Source organism: Astatotilapia calliptera, chromosome 15, assembly GCF_964374335.1.
Source record: "Astatotilapia calliptera chromosome 15, fAstCal68.1, whole genome shotgun sequence".
In the NCBI taxonomy this organism is placed as follows: Eukaryota; Metazoa; Chordata; class Actinopteri; order Cichliformes; family Cichlidae; genus Astatotilapia; species Astatotilapia calliptera.
Window position 1 is genome coordinate 4,465,215 of NC_137436.1, and position 12,824 is coordinate 4,478,038.

General features: G+C 42.5%; 1 protein-coding gene across 3 annotated transcripts in view; it reads left to right on the forward strand.

Moving 5' to 3' along the window:
- Positions 1–12,824, forward strand: part of plcb1l (phospholipase C beta 1-like) — a 122,738-nt gene that overhangs the window by 54,585 nt on the left and 55,329 nt on the right. The gene's annotated exons all lie outside the window — the stretch shown is intronic.

Consider the following 12,824-nt stretch of genomic DNA (forward strand, 5'->3'; position numbering starts at 1 on the left):
GAAACACAGTACAAGTCTGGCTGTAAGGGCTCCACTATAGTAGTTTTTCCAGATAATAGTCCCTCAAAAAGAAAATGCAACAGACTGTCTTTCGCTTACAGCGCAACATGACAACTTCAAACCACTCATTTGCCTGATATGAAATGGTAAGACTGCCATACCCTGAGCTAGTGCCTAAACAAAAACTAACTCACTGTAATGCAGTAAACTTAACCTGTCAGTCGCAGAGGTTGTGGCATCACTGCTTTGAAAGTGACAAATCACATTAGGGCCCTTGTACTTTTTGGGCTCTGCCCTCCAGACTGCTTGAAATCAGATTGAATTGAAGGAGCAGAATTCAGCTTCGAGCGCAGAGTTGCCTGCTAGAGCGGGAATCTGCTGCAGCGCTCGCCAAGCAGACCCTCTTGTGTGCGGCCGCTTTGCCCGCTTGGCTTCTGAGTTGTTGTTCAGTTTATACCTGCGTCTGTGAAGCTGTATTATTTGCTCGTGCACTTCACATACAAAGTTCTTTTCGTTGTTCATTTATTGGAAATTACTTGGCCTGGTTGCTGAATTTTTGCTGACTGAATCGTCACATTTGATGGTCATCAAAGTTGCACTGCTTGTGATTCATGCCCATTTATTTTTTCCAGTCAAATATTTTCACCGGAGACACTATGTTATGCACAGTCACTAATAATACACATAACCGGATTGTTACTGCTTCACCTCTCAGCGGGGAAGTCACATTTCAGGGTCACTTAGAGAATGGAGCAGATTCAGTTTCTCGCTCAAGGAAGCATCGAAAATGTAAATGCCCGTTTCACCCGTCTCTTGGCTGCCTCTGCTTCGTGCCTATTTTTTCACCAATTATGTTTATTAGTCTTTGTGTGGGTGTATATACATCTGCGCCTTTTTGGATGCCAGCGCACACGCATGTGTCCTTCCACGTGTGGTTGGCTGTTAGCAGTCCGTCAGAGCTCCTCTGCGTTTTCAGAAGTCTGCCCTCGCTAAATTAGAGCTTGTGTATGACTAGAGGATAATTACCATAGTTATGTACCTGCCAGTTGCCGGTGCCTGCGAGCTGTTTTTTGTGCCACCCCTGACAGAGTGCCACTTGATGGACAGCTTGAACAAAATGGGGTTCATCTACCTCACAAATTCAAGAGTGTGAGTCAGAGGCAGTGGGTGGGAGTAATGACCAGAATACCTGGGACACAATGACACAGAGGAGGAACTTTTAAGTAGCGAGTTGCTACTAGAAACTTTGTCAAAGACTTTTACACAAGTTGAGTAAAATGTTACGTTTTACTCAAACGTAACATTTTATGATACATTTTATGTTTTTTCTTACAAACGTAACATTTTATGTTATGTTTTACCCAAATGTAACATTTTAGCGCTAGTTTACTCCTGTTTTCTTTGCTCTGGAACCAAAACTGCAATAAATGCTCAATTTAGTTAGATATTATGAACAATGGACTCAAAAGCTGTCTTTATAAAATTTCTCAGCTTTTTTCTAGCAATATATCATTTTATTATGCATGATGCTTATGACATTTTCCAAAATTCTTGAAACAAGCGTTGTACTTGTTCAATTCGATTTCAGGCTCAGCTGTTTGACTTTTCTGTGCGCTAGCGAGTCCCGAGTTTTGTTTAGTGCTCATTCTAATGAGAAGACCTGCTTTTGTGAGTCCTGGCAGCTGATTATTTTTCTCCCGCTGGAGTTCATGCGGTGTATCTGAGGTCAGCTCCCTCCCGTCCGCACCTCTGCCTTCCTGTGTGCCCAATGTGGGCTCAGTCAGCTGGAGGGAGAGTGTATGCCAGGTAGACTACTTCCACCTCATCAACCCTTGCCCCTTCTGTCTCTCCGTCTTTCCTTCAGAGTGATTCACACACAGCGTGAATCATCCTCTTGCCACTTTTCTTCTGCTTATTCACTCCTTCAAACTCTCTCCCCGAGAAACCGGGTCACTATTCGATGCTCACAAAGTCCCCTTGCGTGTCTGAACACATGTAATATTTATGACCTAATTTTAATGCTGCGTATGGAGCACGTGCCCTTGTAAAAGGTTCTCTCAGGAACTGAGGAGCACTGTGACAGAAATGTGGCGTCTCTCCTCTGTATAATTATCCATACGCAGAGTCCTCCAAGCTTTTATGTTCTTTTTTTAATCCAAACTGGCAGCCTGCTTCTCAACAGGTCCCTTCACGCCTCAAGCATCTGTTACACAAGTTTGTTTTTGGCCATTAATGGCCATATAATTGTGTATTCACTGGTGGCCTGTCCCAGTGGTTGTGAGAGTTATGACTGGATTTCTGTGAACAGAAATACTCAAACAACCTTTTTAACAATTACCTTATTCTGTAGAGACTGCACAGAGTGACACAGTAACACCTTAAAACTTAGTGAAAAGCATTTATTTTCTTTATTGCTTCTTAAATGTATCTGTTGAGTTGGTGTAACATGTTGAGATTGAGATTAATGGTTAAAAAAAGGCAACCACTATTAAATAAATACACTGTAACTTTTGATCATGCTAGTATTGGTGTAAAGGTCCTCCTGATATGCTTTGCATGCTATCTTGATGCCAGAGGAAAGTAGATTTCTCAGCAAGATTGACCAATTTCCTGCCCATTTCTGGAGGATTTTTCTCTTCAAAGTCCTGCAGTCACCATGTGCAGGCAATTGAGATTCTTCCATTTTTTTGTTCTTTGGAAAAATTAAAGTCATCTTGACCCTAAAAAAACATGCTCAGCTTACTAGGATAGCAGAGATTTTAAGAATTATGTCAAAGAATTATTAGGAATCTATATGAGCGATTAATTAAATTCTATCATGTGATATCTGGTGAGATTTTGTCGGAAGTATACGTGCAAACGCCAAAGCAGTGTGTCCTTACATTGCTGCTGAAAAGATGAGTTCTATTAAAATCTGTGGCAACTCCTCCGTGTTTTGGGTGACAGTTAAATCAGATGACTTGGTTACTGTGGGGGCTGTGATTTGCAGTCAAATGCTGTCAAGCAGTCTTTATGTTTCTGGTGAAGAATGTGTTTTCTCTCAATGACACGGCAGCCTGAATGAGATGTCAAGAGCGTTCATATGACTAAATTAGGAGTTTGTGCCATTTGCTGGCCGGGTCTGCGGGTATGGCTGTCAGCAGCTTTCAGACTACACAAGGCTTACTTCGTTTAAACTCTGCGGTCGTAGACCGGCAACTTTTATACTCAGAATCTGTTCTGCGTTGGCCGATGTCTGTATTTGTGAGCCTTTATTGGTAAATAAAATCAACTGCACAAAATTCAAGATGACATCCGGGAAGAAAAGATGACAGTTATATTCATGAACACGGGAGTCAGCGAAGTATGGTTACCTAACTTAAGTATATTACAAATGAAAAACCAAACAAAGGAAACAAGTGTGGTGGGAAAGGGAATGCTGTTGTTCAGACTGCCAAGCAGGGGAAAGAGTGTGAGAGGGGCTGGATTTGGCTTTTAACAGGTGCCGGTTGTATTATGTTGAAGTAGAAGTAGGTTTCCAGTATTCCTGTTGCTGCCAAGCTGCCTAATTATTCGTTCTAGGACTGAAACTTCAAAGGGTGTCCAGTAAAACCAGATTCAAAGTCAAAGCATTGCAGCACTAAACTTCAGTGCATCACTCTGTGATCAGAGTTCTTCATCCAGCTCAGGGAGATGTTTGAACTCTGCATGTTAATGTTTTGTCCATAGAGGGTACTAGACAAAACGTATGCATCTTACATGTAAATGATCGCCAATTATATAGCAGGAGGAAATACAAACCCAGCTTCAGGCAGGTCACAAGCTAGTGTAGTGCCAGTCCCAAGCCTGCATAACCCATCCCAACACTGCTGACGTGGGTGGTTTTCACACTCCAAAGCCATTTTGTCCCTTTTCTTTTCCCCTCACCCCCAACTGTTCAATGGCAGGTGGCTGCCCCTCCCCTGAGCCTGGTTCTGCTGGAGGTTTCTACCTCTTAAAAGGAGTTTTTCCTCCCCACTGTTATCAAGCGTATGGTCAAAAGGGATTGTTTGATTATTGGGGTTTTTTCTCTATTATTGTACAGTCTTTACTTTACAATATAAAGCACCTTGAGGTGACTTTATATAAATAAAATTGAAATGCTCTGTATTTTGTCTCCAAATAATATCAACATCTCATTGTTTCTTGGGCTTGCTCCAGAATTTAGTTTAGGTCATGTCACACTGCTGTGGAACTTGGTCATAAAACTCCACAGAGTCTGAAAGATTAGAAAGCAAAGGTTGATCTAACCTTCCAGGTGTCTGTTAGCAGCTTTAAGGGCACTGTGAGACCAAACACCAGTTCTTCTCGGTTGAACCTAATGACTCTTGGGTCCGTTTTCATCCACAAAAGGAGGTAAACGGACTCTCTATATACTTTTGCAGCACGATCAACCTGTGCTTTTATAGTTAGGTAACTTTGGATGGTAGGCAGAGGATGTTATATGTTCAAAACACTCAGCAATAGCTGAAATGGAGATGGAGGAATTTACTGGTAAGGCTTCCTTACAATTTGGCATACATGACAGTTTTTATGAGTATTTTGCAACATTTGATTTCACCCCAAGGCAGTAAAAATGTCTAAGCAGTTGGTTTAAAGCTTTATTTCCCCCCATGTGTCCCACCAGGGAATACTCATGGTGGATGCAAAATATCAATGACTGGCACCTGGAACAACAGCTTGGTGCACATGCTCAAATCAGCCTCACAAGCTCTTTCAAAGGACTGCCACTTCCTCACAGGCACATCGCTGGTGACAAAGTATCGTCAAGAAATATCTCTGAAACTTTAACGCTTCTTTTTCCACTTTAAGATGAATCCTTTTAGCTTCAACTGAAGAGCAGAGTCTGACAGCGGAGGATAAAATTCGGTTGAATCTGTGAAAGTAGCTGTAGACGCAGCTGCATCTACAGCTGTGCAAGGCCCCTGAGGTGGAGGAGCAGTCCTGCGTATACCATTTTAAGTTGCAGTAGCTGTAGAAGCATCAGTGCTTTCCTTTAGATCTTTATCCCTGCTATTAACTCAAGTATACTAGTAACTGGAAAGAGCTGCATAATCTTTAGTAAACAGGTTATGCAACTCCTCTGAGAAACCCTCAGTAAATATATCTATCTTTGCCATACTAGAGACACCATTAACCCCCTGAGGGCCTTGAAGATACCAAAACCAAACAAAAGCATTTTTCTAAGCAACCTCCCAAATAATGAAATTGATAGAGGAAAAACTCTGGATGCACCTGGATCTTCCTGTTTTACACCCAGGCCCAATGAAAGCAGCATGATGAACAAAAACATGGTTTCTGGGGTGAAACATAAACATACCTGAACTTGTGAATTTCTTCCAGATGCATTTTAGCCTGGAGTGTAGAGTCCAGTTAACCCTGCGGGTCTAGACAGAAGTATAGCTGTGCGGTACAATAAAAGTGATCGGTGAGAGGAATAAATTCAAGAGTCCACGAGTAGATTATTCATGATAAAATGAGAAATGCAGCAGTTGTGTAAGTCCTCTTTTAAAAAATGAATTTTTCTCTTTCCCCCTGAACGTCTGGAATGGCCAGTTCCTCTGCGTGTCATGAGATGATTAGTATTGGGTGTGAATGGTGCGCCACTTCCCCAAGACGCGAAAACGAGCGCCTGTCACCTCGAGTTATTGCTGATGTGCTGGCATTTTGGAAATGCCGTGATATACGCTCTCGGTCTCCCCTCCGTCCACCCCTTCTGTCTCTTGTTTCATGTCTCACTGCTTCGGGGTTAATGAAATGCCCCTGTTGAAGAGCTGGAATGAGCTCTTCAACAGGGGCATTTCAACTTCCTCCTACGCATTTTCTCAACCTGTGCCTCGCTGCATGACTGAGCCCTGGCGACGCATCACCACTGGCTAATGTATTCGACTGGAGTGCTTGTGAGGAGCTAGTGCTTTCATCAGGATGTGTTTTTTGTTATTGTGATTCCCTTCTTAATCATTGCACTCCTCAATCAAACACATGTAAACATTAAGCCTAGCGTCTTACTCCAAAAGATAATACAATTTAAATCCCGAGGGCTTCCTCTTTCGCAAACTGTTCACTCACGCTTCACTCGAAGATTTGTGACAAAGTGTTTTCTGGCTTTGGATGGCAAAGTACACACACACACTCACCAAATGTACCAAATATGTGTGCAGTCACTTCTGTACTGTGGTTGGTGATGCATCACCTGACAGCTGACTGATGAATCACTGACCTTTTAGTCCTGTCCTCATGGGTATTTCGCCATCTCATGAAACTGCGGTGGTCTGCTGCTCATTGACACTTTGGTTCTCACCTGAATTATGACTATGTGGGAGTGCGATACAGACAGCACAGGAAAGACGGGAGACGGCTTACCCAGAATCAAAGATCCTTCATCCCTCACCGATTCCCTTGCACTTCCCCTCTCTCTTTTATTCTTTGATCGTGTTTACAGTGCGGTTGTTTATGAGACTTATCTGCAGCTTATCCTTGGGCAGTGTGCAGTATGGTGGCTGAGTTTTACCCGAAGCTAGAAAAGTTAGCAAAGCAGTTTCCACACTGAGGAAGTTTAAAGTATGAAACTGCAGAACTGCAATGGGAGCAGACAGTTCGCCCATACTTATATGAAAGGCTGCTGCTACTGTGGCTGAACTAAACAGACTGATCAGCAGAAACGCTTTTAAGCTGAACTACATGGTGTCCCCGTGTAGCAGTAAGGCATCAGACTCCCACAGCGAGGGTGTGAAGTGCAAGTCCCCCCTTTCTCTTTTTTTCTGCGTTGATGTCACTGCTCATATGTGTCTGGGTGGCACATGAATGAGTGTGGATTATTAGGAAGGCCATTTACAGAAAGCAAAAGCTATGGCTTTCTTCTAATAGGATCAACGTTCCAGTGCTTTCTGTCTGTGTAAGGTTATGAAGCGGCTAATGTTTAAAACATGCTCTGCAGATCCGGCGTGACCCTCTTAAATAAATGACTGCATTGCCAAGAGAGGGAGTCATCTTAGGATTAGCTTTGCTGTGGGTGAAATGCTCTGTAGACTGTGACTCACACTGGCTGGTAGACAAGGATGCACATCGGCGTACAGATATAGACAAACTAAACATCAATAAAATGACAAAGATAAGCGACACGAGGCATATCGTCATACGGCTCAGACTGAAGCGGCTCATACATCAGTAAATATTTTCTGCTGAAAACGAGTGCATATAAATGACAAAAACATGCATCTGCGCAGCATTTGTGTGGCAGAATGAGCACATCACCCCCCAGCTTGATATCCCATAATTGCCTTCCAAAAGGCCCAAAGCTTTACCGTCCCACCAGCAGCATCTTGCCGCTCTGTTAGTTAACAAGGCTAGCCGGCAGCAGGAGGAGGTTAGGTGCCCTGCTGATAGTACTGCTCTGCAGTGCCGCGGCTCCATACGTTAGAATGTGCTCCTCAGAATTCTGATGTTCAAGCTGGATTTAAGTCTTTCTGCTCATTTGTCCAATGATTATAAATCCATGAGCAGATTGTGCATGAGGTCAGATGGGGGAAAAGGCAAAGATGAGAATATCTTCTTTGATTCAAATACCAAATACACCTTATAACAACTCTACACTATTGAATATACACAGCTTAGCCAAAATTGTATGATAAGTTATAGTTCAAGGAGATAGCTGATTTACTTGTTGCAGCATTGAATAAAGCCTGAACAACTACTACAAGGCTGAAATCGTTATTATATCCATAAAATAAGTTCCCAGTGCTTCTATAACATCCTTTTGTTTAACAAGTGCAGATGCTTTTAAAAATTCAGTGTGAACTTCAATGCGCAGGCTGGCAGAGTCAGCTAAAGTGCTGCCATCCTCAAGATACCAACCAAACCAGCTTAAAAAAACATGCAAAATGCAGGTCTTGTGAGAATTGGTGCTTCAAAAAAGAAAAGAAAGAATTGTCACATTACTCAGCTTGTACTCCTGCTACAGCTGCCTTGAACATAGCAAGGTTCATCTGTTAAAACAGCTTTCCTTTACAACTAATAATTGTTTTAACCACGTTAATATACATTCGTGAAGCGAAGCTCGTCATAAAAGCATTCGACAATTCCACTACTACTTGTCCAACATGTGTGTCATGAGGAGGCGTGTGACCTCTAAACAACGCACAATGCTTTGACCTTGCTATTTTTCCTTTGTATTGCTGCTAAGTCACTGACGAATTTCCAAACAAGTCTGATTAAAAATAGTTTTTGAGACTTGTATGTGATTAATTTGATGGTTTCTGACCTCTACTCCAAAATGCACTTGGCCTTCCTCTGGTTTGGACTCAGGAACTGCCAAAACAGTCAGGACCCTTTTGGACTCCTTTTACGGTCAAGCTCTTGGGGGAAAGTACCAAGTATGGTATGAAGGAGGGGGAGATTTGCCTAATGTTTGGAGAATGTGTTTTTAAACAGGCTCAGAAGAGCTTCATTTACTTCATATAACTAGATAGGCTTATGATTGAGTTGATTTGGTACTCAATTGCTGGATAATTGTTATTTCCTGCAGTGGGAGGAGCTACTGATTATATAGGCAGGACATGCAGCTCCTCTTGAGTAGCATAGTGAGTCAGGCCATGATAGTAAGAAGACCAACCGAGGCCTTGTGAAACACTAAAACGTTTAGAGCAGATGCGTCGAATTTGTATCGAGCTTTTGAAACAATCTGACACCCGTCTCTACGGTGACACCTTCTGGCCATTTTTGCTATGTCACATGGTGATAATGCTAGTTTTTTAAGCAACGCAGATTTTCCGCAATTCTAACCAGTTCTTAAAAATAACCATAATTAAGACATTTTGGAGAAATCTCCATACAACAAAACAAGAAAAACTTTGACTGTAACAAACAGCGTGTTATCAAATTCAATGCACAATTTATACAATCTACAGAGAAGAGGCTAATGAGCGTATTTTCATAACCACATACGTGTTGTGGATATATACGTAACCACAGTGCCCCATTAATCTTTGTGTTTTATCTACAGTGGAATGACGTGTGAATGAATGTAGCTTGTTATGCTTATGAAAAATAAAGATCAATAAGAGAAAATCAAGTGCTATGTAAAGATTTTTATTCAAAAATATCAATTTATTTAGTTTAGTTTTAGCTTCTTCTTTTGCAAATTGGAAAAAATAGAAAATCATCACATACATGTCTACATGAAACGCTTGTTTCATGTAGACATGTACACAACGGGATTTCTTTTTTAAATAAAGGTGCAGGTTTACAACTTGGCACTAGACTAATGGTTCATGTTACACATGAGCGATGTATCTTTTGACCGCTACGGTGGGATTATCTGTTGCCCTGCGGGTACTATGGGTTTCGCTAACTGAGCTGTCAATAGGGTCCCACAAACTGCCCTTTGCTGTGATTGCTGCTGCTAACAATAATAATAATAATAATGATGATGATGACTTTTAAGCTTTCTGGGAGTTTTCGGTGTCACTGGGTTTTTTCTACACACTGTCAATCAAGGTTAGAAACAACAGGCAAGCCGCTTGTCAAAACTGGGGTCAAAAGCTCCAAAAATAGCCACGTCATGTGATCAAGTGACGTGGGCATTTTGAACCACAAAGCAGGCTTTCAAAACATCTGTGTAAGCTCAACACAGCGTCAAAACATCAGCATCGGGCATCCCGTGTCTGGTTGCAGCTCCTCTTGGGGAGTGTAGCCTGTCAGGCCCATGATGGTGAGCAGGCCACAGTGGCTGTACTGCCAGGGGCCTAACTGAAAGGGAGTTAAGGCTGGTGCAGAATTGTTTCATCAGTTGTTAAGTTTAGTTTTGGTTCATTATCATCCAGTTTTTAGCCCAGTCACTGTTACATTCTGCATTAATAATAAACTTAAATTTAAGCCCTTTCCTTAACCGGGTTCACTAGATTTTGCAGATCCTGCTGAGTGGTGTGTAGGTAGATGGCTCATCATCAATCATTCATACTGACATTTCCTTTGATCTAATGTCTCTCTGTGTGTTTATTTATACACACACTCTGTGTGACGGTGTGTATTTCTCTGTGTGAGCGTTGAGCCGAGCCTGCACGAGTGCAGTTCCATGCCTGTGCTAAGGTGGACGTGTGGTGTGTGCATTTGCGATGGTGTGTGTCCGAGCTGTGTGCGCAGGAGAGAGGGTTTAGACAGGTGCCGTGCTGCAGGTTTAATGACCTGAGGTGTGGCTGACTTCTCTTTGCCAATCTGAATCTCTTCCCTGTGCCCAACAGAGTGTGACACAGTCTGAGCGCATGGCTGGTGACAGGTGGGGGCAGGTGGGGGCCTCGTGACAAACTAAGGCAGAAGGAGAAAGTCTGTGTATTTCCTCGGGCTGCATCTCCAGCTGAATGCTAAGTGTTTGAGAAGAGTTCTTATACTGACAGGCAGCAGCTGCCAACATGCACCTTGAAAGCTTGACTAAGCACGTGCTCACAAGCATCATACACGACACTCACACGCGTGCACTATAGCAACAGAAGACAGAGGCCATGGCTGTGTTTTCATAAAGGCTTAACTCAACCACACCATCATCCAAATCCCATCCCTACCCTTTCCCTTTCTCTGAATCTCCACTCCTTGTGGTAACTGAGACCGCAGGCATGCCTCTAATAGCTCCCCCAATGCACCAGCACAAATTGGTTTTCACTCACATGGCTTACCCCCTTCCTGCTCCTCTCCTTCCATTGCTCTCTGTTCCTTGCTTTATTTCTACTTTTCTTTATTTTGTCCTCATCTCCTCCACCCCTGCTCCTGCTCCCTCCCCCTGCTCCTGCTCCCGTCCAGCAGGGCCCACCTGTCAGCTTGTTTCTTTCAGTCAGTCAGTCTTTTCCCAACATAACTGCTGATGTAAGTGCCTGCAGCTCCCGCCCATATGACTGCATAGTGGGAGATGAGCCCTACGTTCAGCTAATGGCTACCAGTAGCTTCAAAACAATATCAAATTGCATTGACGTTGTAGTAATAAATGAAATATGCATCTTACTGTCATCCCGTCTGTTCTCAGAAACCTTTCATGTCTGGCTGTCAGCCAGAGCGTTTCTCAGAGGGAGCTTTGTGTGTTTTAGCAAATTGCAAGTGGCTTTTTATGCTTTGAATGATGACGCGGGTGTCATTCAGAATACATAAGTGGACAGTGATTGATTCTCATTGAACTCAGGATGTGCATGTGTGTGTATTCCATCGATTGGTGGTCAAGTCCACACATGACTCTAACCATCTAAATGATACACAACACTGAAAACCTGTTTTCTCCACATATACATTTTTTCTTTAATTTAAAAGAGCAACGTCTTATTTTCAAGAAGTACCTCCTTAGCCACATAAACTAGTTAAGGGGGGAGTACACAGGCTGTCAGAAGGGACAGGGTGAACATGTATTGCCTTAGAAGTTCTCAGTGTGATAATCGCAGGCGCCACTAAGCCTCCACAATTTGATTGGGGGGTGTGAGGGATGTGTAGAGGACATTTATCAGCATGACACAGGACACAATGCTCTTTGTTTGATTGGTCAAATTAGTGGAAGCTCATTTGCTTTCACTGCAAAATCCTTTACAGGGCTTTTCTGTTGTGTTAATTAAGCCGGAGCAAGAATTCTGTATGCCACTTGCATACTGGGTTTGCAAAGAAGAGAAGGAGATCGTTGTTATTCCTCTCTTTCTCCTCAGAGGCATTGTAGTTGGGTTCTCTTTTTTTGGGCTTTTTTTGTGATTCGCACCAAATATGAACTTCTTAAATATATATTTGCTAAAATTAGTTTGGTTTAATTCTCCTCTGACAATTAGCTCGGCTGAATGCAAATTCTCCAGAGTTTTTCCTCTGTGGGAGCTGGAGTATTGCCAGCACCCAGTGTTTTGTTGTAGGAGAGATCAGACTTCCTGCAGCAGCCCTCTGATTTTGTCGGATGATGAGAGAATTAGGGTTGTACTAAGTCCGACAATTGCTTTTTCTCAATGTGGGGACAATTTCTGTTGACTTAGGAATTTTCAGTTTTTATATAAGCCTTTAAAAATAAAACCCTTTGAGAGCAAGAAAAGCATTCTCCTCGGGTCTCCTGGGTTAAGTGAGTCCTCTGGTGTTTTTTTAGCAAAACATTTTTTCCTGTGATGTTGATTACAAGTTATTGTATGTATGGGGGGTTTTGCAGTTAAGCTGGAAATATGTTGAGACAGGAGGATGTTTTTTGGGCTTAAAGCAAGCTAAAAAGCAAGGCTGGAAAACCCTCATGCTCTCATTTTTGGGGAGCTGTCATGGGGTTATTAATAAATAATAAATAACACAATAAATCCTGTGCTGACATCTTATTGGACATTTGTGCTTACATGTCTACATGTAAGTTCTCCATTCAATACTTAACCCACCTCTTTTCCTGCTTGTATAGCCTGCCATATGCACCCTTTACACAAACTGAGAATCGCTGGTGCTGTAGCACACGGACTCTCTACCTCTGTCCTCTAATTAATCAACCAAATCAGCCATCAAATAAGGTGCGAACTCCCAAATGTTAACCAGTCTTGTTTCCTCTGAGTTCATTCAGAGACTGTTTTTGTTTTGAAACAACATCACAGCAAAATGCCATGACACAGAGCAGTGCCGTCTCCCACTTCCTCAAAAAAAGCATTGCTCATCTTCCTCTGTGGCCTGTTTTATGTCATTTGCCATTTCGCTGAAGCTTTGTTTGGCCTGCTAGCTTTTAGATGCCGCTCTGGCTGATCTGTTCCACCAAGGTTCAACGTGTGTGCAGCCCGGATTAGAGGCTAACATAAAGTGTTCAGAACTTGGGTTATGTAGCACAATTTCTT